Source organism: Terrapene carolina, unplaced genomic scaffold (genome assembly GCF_002925995.2).
Source record: "Terrapene carolina triunguis isolate 2854851 unplaced genomic scaffold, T_m_triunguis-2.0 Scaffold96, whole genome shotgun sequence".
NCBI lineage: Eukaryota > Metazoa > Chordata > Testudines > Emydidae > Terrapene > Terrapene triunguis.
In genome coordinates, this window is record NW_020664447.1 from 14,587,221 (window position 1) to 14,593,782 (window position 6,562).

The window sequence follows — 6,562 nt, forward strand, 5'->3', positions numbered from 1 at the left end:
ATGGGAATTGTTTGGAGGATGGGCATGATATGATTTTGCTTCAAGCTATATGTGAGGCATCAGGCCACTGTGTTTCTGCTCAGCTTGGAGTCTGGGAAAGCTTGTCTTGGGGAGGCCATAGAGAAGAGAGCTGCAAGAGCCCTTATCAGAGCACGGGGAGGCACAGATGCAGCGGCGTGGGATGGCATGGACCCCTTATCCAAGGATTTTCTGATTACTTCCTGTCTATATTAACAGCCCAAATTGCTTTGACAATGTGTATTTTTCACAAAGGCACTGTTATAAAGCTCATCTAGTGCAATATGTTATCTCGCAAATCTAGGCTTTTGTTTCACTGCTGTGAGTTGCATAGGCAAAGCTTAATTCTCAAGTCTCTTTCTTCAGCACTGAGAGAGGAGATCCAATGTTGCAGGATGCTAACTGCGTACAGTAAATGCGTTTGTTGTTTTCTCCCCATGATAATTTCGCTAGTTGTATATCTATTTTAAATACAGGCAGATTTTCAGAGCTGCTAATGTTCTAACTGATCAACGTTTACACTTTTTAAAGTATATTAAGTATATTTACATTCTCATAGCAAGTGCAAAGGGAGGGATGGCTTCGTTAAAATTAATATTTAAAGAAAACAACAAAGGCAATGTTCATACACAGCATCAGGATATCCTGAAGGGAACATGCTGAAGCTGACTAGGGACAGAAAATGCTAAGTTGTGCTTAAACTCCATTCTCCTCATTTCATATTCAGATGTGGCTTGTAAAAATCAGGTATGAAGGAGACTGGACCCAACACAAAGGGTTCAGGTTAAAGGAACTCTGAGTTACACTGACAAATTCCAGGAATCTTAGTGTGCTGGCTTTGTTTTAACATCTGCTTAAAAGACATTATGAAAGAACAAAAAGGGAGGAGAATAGGGTGGGGTGATGGAATTATAAATGAAATAGGAATTATTACTAAAAATGATTTTGTCTTCTGTCCTGTGCTAAGTATGTCTGGGAAAACTCTCACCAAACAAGCCTAGTTTCTGGGCGTGTCCCCAAAGGTTAAGCCAACCTTGATAGACCTCTCCGTGACTTACTGTGGATCACATTGCATCACAGCCCCGAGGAGAATGATGGCTTCTAGTCATCTGTATTTTGTAGATATAGCTCTCTCATGCCATCCAAGATGATGTGAATCAGGCCTGACTTGGAATCCCAGAGACGAGTCATGCTCTAGCTCGCTGTGTTTTTCTGAAACCTGACCAAAATGTTGCGTCTGAACTTCATCTGGAAAAATACTAGAAAGGAAGGGAAGACTGGTGAGTGCCCAGAAGCACCAACTGAATTGCTGTACTTGTGCTGAAATATGGCATGGGGACAACTGGTGCTGACGTGATCAGTTTAGTTAGGGTTACCATATTTAAAAAATAAAAAAAGAGGACACTCCACAGGCCCTGGCCCCGCCCCAACTCTGCCCCTTCCCCACCCCAACTCTGCCCATTCCCTGCCCCTTCCCCAAAGTCCCCGCCCTAACTCCCCCTCCTCCCTCCCAGCCTGCCCGAGCGCTACCGGCTTCATGGTTTGCCGGGCAGCCCCCATGCCGGGCACCTCCCCTCCCGGGCTCCGGTTGCTGTGCTCCTCCCCTGACTCTTCGACTCTGTTTAGGAGCCGAGCTGCCCGAGCGCTCCGGCTTCAGGCAGCTCCCTTGCCTCCGGACCCTGCGCCGCCGGAGCAGAGCAGCTGGAGCCCGGGAGGGGAAGTGCCTGGCCGGCGGCTGGGGTCCGGAGGCAAGGGGGCTGCCCGAAGCCGGGGCTGCCCGAAGCCGGGGCGCTCGGACAGCTCGGCTCTTAAACAGAACCGAAGAGTCAGGGGAGGAGCAGAGCAGCTGGAGCCCGGGAGGGGAAGTGCCCGGCCGGTATTTTTCCCGGACATGTTCGGCTTTTTGGCAGTTCCCCCCGGACGGGGGTTTGATTACCAAAAAGCCGGACATGTCCGGGAAAAACCGGACGTATGGTAACCCTAGTTTAGTGTATGGTAGTAATTGTGTTACTAAGCACATATCTCACTAGACAGCAGAGTTAAGATAAGAATAACACTTTCTAATATTACTTCTGGTATTTCCATGATTGTCTTTTTTTGTTTTGTTTTTGGTCTAAAGTTGTTAATGTACCATCAACTGAGGCCCCGACCCTGCAAAATGTAGGCTATGGGGTCATTCCACAAGGTTTTCTTTGTAGGATCCAGATCTAAGTTGACATTTAGTCTTCGTTAAACATGCAGCCTCCTAGATTCTCTTTGGGTTGATTTGTTCCTTGACGTTTGAGGAGTACCATATTTTAATATTATCTGAATAACAAGAAACACTTGATTCAGTCTATTTTCCATTTGTTTATGCTTCCAGTTGTCTGGCATTACTTCAGCACTAATTTTTATGTTGTTGACAGGGCCGACGAGAAGGGGGGGAAGCCGGTACAAATTACCAGGGCCTGGCAGTCCGGAAGGGGGCCCGGCTTCCCCCCCCTCTCGTCGGCCCTGTTTAGCTGGTCCGCCCTTGCTAGGGGGGCCCGAAAAATTTTTTTCACCAGGGCCCGAACCCGCTCTCGGCGGCCCTGGTTGTTGATACCTTTGTTGCAGCTTTCCCACAAGAGTAAGTAATTTTAAATAATTTCCTTGCTAATTAAAAGAGCATTAGCAAGTGTGATTGACTCCTCTGACTTCAATAGTTTGGATTCTACTTGCAGCATAGATATTGATGTTACAAATATTGCTTGTGAATTCTTGCTTTTAAACTCAGTGACTTATTTCCATATAAGCAGATGAAAACATCTGTTGACTACAATGTATACACAGTGTCCTTTTTTGCTGCAGAAAATTTTTCTTCTATAACTAAAATTCTGTTGACTTTGTATTCATTTGGGAGATAAAACTTAGTCCTATTTTTCCTTTCCAAAATGTTCTTCTTAATTGCTTTTATATGTTGATATCTGTGTTTCAGCATTGTTCTTCTGGTGTAAAGCATTTGGAGTACTCACCAGAAATCTAATCCTTTAAGGAACTGGTTATACCATGTTTATGAGCAAAACTAAGATGGCACATGTAAGACAGAAGTAAATTCCAATATGAACATTGTCATATTAGCAACTTGAAAATGCAGTGGAACTCTGTGTAGTAAAAGCAATTGTTTTTCCACAGAACTGCTTTGCTCTGACTGGAGATTCACTCCATAATATAGGAACAGAAGTTTCCATATTATAATGTGTCAAAACAATCTGAGACTTTGCTTTGCTATGAATGGAGTTTCATTAAAAGTAGGCTTCAGTATATAACATATCTTGGGGGTTTGGTGGAAAAAACTACTAGTGTTTAAATCCCAATAGTCATTGACTCAGTTGGAGTCATGAGTTCTTGACACTTCTGAAAATCAGGCCCTTGCAGCTGTAATAGCTTTCATTCTGTCCTCTGCTTTGTTGAGACTATTGGTTTCAACTGGATACGGTATCCTGTTCCTATCCTAAACTGTTGTTTAGTGTTACCATGTGCTGTTAAACAGCTGTCATATTTTACCCCAGAAGTGGCTGTATTCAAATCATGAATGAAATGATGTCTGTCTGTCTGTCTATGAAGGACATTTGGATAATATGCACTATATAAACTTTACTACATCCCAGATTATGAAACTATTAATAATAATTTAAAGACCTATGTTGCATGGATATTCTTTTAGGAGACACTACCAAAATAACATTAATTGTGGTATTCTTGTATAACTTACTATACCTTTGTGATTCCTCCAGGTCTCCCCTCCTCCCTCTTTTCTTTTACCTAATTCATAAATGCTTATTTAGTTAAGCCCTGGAAGGGGATGTGGAGTCATCTGGAAAAGGAATGGCCTAGCCTGGGTGTGTGAAATGCATGCATTCATGACAATTTGAAAAATGCAGGGGAGGAGGAGAGTAAAAGTTGCAGCCTCCTGTGGAGCAGACAGCTGACAATTCATGTATCTGATACTTTTATTTACTTTTCTACACAAGAAGAAAAATGTCCACCCACAGCAACTGCAACATCCCATGGTACCCAAGCTGTTGCTGAGATACAAAGCACCTTTATAAATATTCAGACTATAGAGCTCGTCAATAAAACACCTCTCATTTGACTCCATGAATTTAATGAGGGAGGCTGGACTGTGGTTCACGTTTTAGTCACTTTCACAACTGGGTTTGTGTTGCATCTTATTCTGGTTTCCTGTATTCTTGATATACACCAGTGTAATTCCGTCAGTTGCAATGGGGTAATTCCTGATTTGCCCAGGTGAAATCAGAACTGGGCAAACATCTTGGTGAAAGAGGCAATTGCCAGTAAATACGACATTGCTGAGTGTATATTAGAATTATTTGCTACCATTTTGCTAGTGCTCTGTGGGCACGTGTGTGGAAGTTAAGGAGCAGAGGAGCAGCAAACCAGTGACTAGTTATTTATCCATTGGATGAGCAAAGAAAGCCTGATCTAAATTCCATCAAGTGCCAGCTTGGTCTCTTTGTGGCAAAAAATAGGATAGTTTTTCAATAACCAATGTGTGATTTCAGCAGGCCTATTGGCCTTGTAACATACTTGGATGTTGGTATAAATAGAGCTACTTTTTTCTTTATGAACTATGACTAGATGTTGTGTAAGCACTTTTTTTTCTTTATGAACTATGATTGACAGTTGCAGGAATAACATGGACATTACTTGTAGTGTTTTCAGGAAAAAGCTACTTGGTATATTGAGGGTATATTTTAATGTACATTATATGGAAGCTGACAAGTTTTCAGCTCCTATTCTGGCACAAGGCAGGGCACAAGCATCTTGGAGGTTTATTCCCTCAGGAATGACCTTTGTGACTGTCAGCCCTCAGAGGCTCTGAAGTCTTCCTTTGCTCCTTAGGAGCCTGCACCTGTTAAAGTTAGTGCCAAGTCTCCTATTGAGGAAAAACAGTGAAAGATTTGGCCCTGGCCATGGAAACTGCTTTTGATTCTTCAGCAGAATACTTTTCTTTTGCTGCCACTAAATGGCTGATAAGGGATTTGTGCCACACCCTTCTCTAGGGTGGTATCTGAGTGAACTCAGCTCAGCTCAGTTGTTTTATTTCCAGAAGTAGTGACTCTGCTTTTCAGGTGGAGAGTTTCAAAAGTAATGATGGTGCAGGCTATAAACACATGCTTGTAGAATTCCACAACTGGTCATGGCATGTAGTTCTTGCTCCCCTGGCTGATGAGCCCTTTAACTTCTGGCTTTGTCAGTGTTTCTGGTTTTATTCCATCATAGGATTCTGCAGCAGAACAAATGCTCATCTGGACAGGCTGGACTTTTATGGAGCTAGGATCTCAAACTAAACAGGTCTAGCATGGATATAGAAGATCGTGGCTATTTTTGTTTTCTGACTATAGCCCTTTGGTACCAAACATTAGCACCAAACAAATACCATTCCCAATGGTTGAAATAACAGACTTATCCTCTGGTCTGGTTTTAATTGCAAACAGGGTGTGTGGAATGACAAGAAAAAATAAACGACATCCATGTGTTTATCGGCTAAAGGAGAGGGGTACTTGTGTGTGTATTGCTGATATGAGAGGCACCTCTGTCTGTACTCAGATGCAGGAACATCTGGTGGTTGTAGGCCAACCGTCTTCCACACATTTTCTGGAAATAAGAAGGTGTGTAACTTACGTTGTTTAGGTGATAAGTGTTGCTGTGCATTCCATAAGGAATGAAAGTTTTCTCAAGCTTGATGCCAGAGTGAGGCTTTGCTCTGATTTGGAAGACCGATGAGGCAAGGGAGATTGGAAGAACTTTGCAGCCGTGGTATTAAGTCTTTTTTAAACTATTTTTAAAAAAAATTAAAATTGAAGGGCAGCAAAAGCAGAAAGTAAAAAATAAAAAGGTTAAATAATAAAAATTAAATTTGCAACTATTAGTTTAAACTAATACTTGTCAAATCAAATTCTTGATTCTGGCCCTGTTCTCTCGCTTTTACTCAGGTTGAGTAGTACTTTCCTTCATGAGTAGTCCCACTGATTTCATGATAGGTATGCAACTAATTTATTTATTTATTTATTTATTTTTCCTATTCACTCCACTACTCATGGAGCAAAGTGCTACTCAACGTGAGTAAAAGGTGGTGGAGTTTAGTTTGCCACTTACTGCCAATAAAAACAAGAAAAGAATTGGTCTGCATACCTATCATGTAAGCACTTGCTGCTTGCATGCATGTGCTCATGGGCTAAAAATGAATTATACTTAAAACTATTACCTCGAGGACTTTTATAGGTTTTGCAGAAAATATGACTGCGGTAGAGCTGGGGCATGTTCCTACTATTCTTGTCAGCTGCTCCAAAAGCCGCACTTGCCTGAAGGTCTTTATTTTATCAAGTCTCAGTGCGTGTATTTATTTATTTAAAAAAAAACAGACATTACGGTATGAATATTTGAACACTGGGTGGTCACATTTTTTACAGGCGGTGGTTTCAGAGCAGTTTTAGTTACATGCATCAAGACTCTGTGTGTGTGTGTGTGTGTGTGTGTGTGTGTGTGTGTGTGTGTGTGT

The 6,562-nt window shown here is 42.0% G+C and overlaps 1 protein-coding gene across 3 annotated transcripts in view; it reads left to right on the top strand.

Annotated features, from left to right (window-relative positions):
- Nucleotides 1–6,562, top strand: part of LGR4 (leucine rich repeat containing G protein-coupled receptor 4) — a 127,407-nt gene that overhangs the window by 48,874 nt on the left and 71,971 nt on the right. The window lies entirely within an intron of this gene.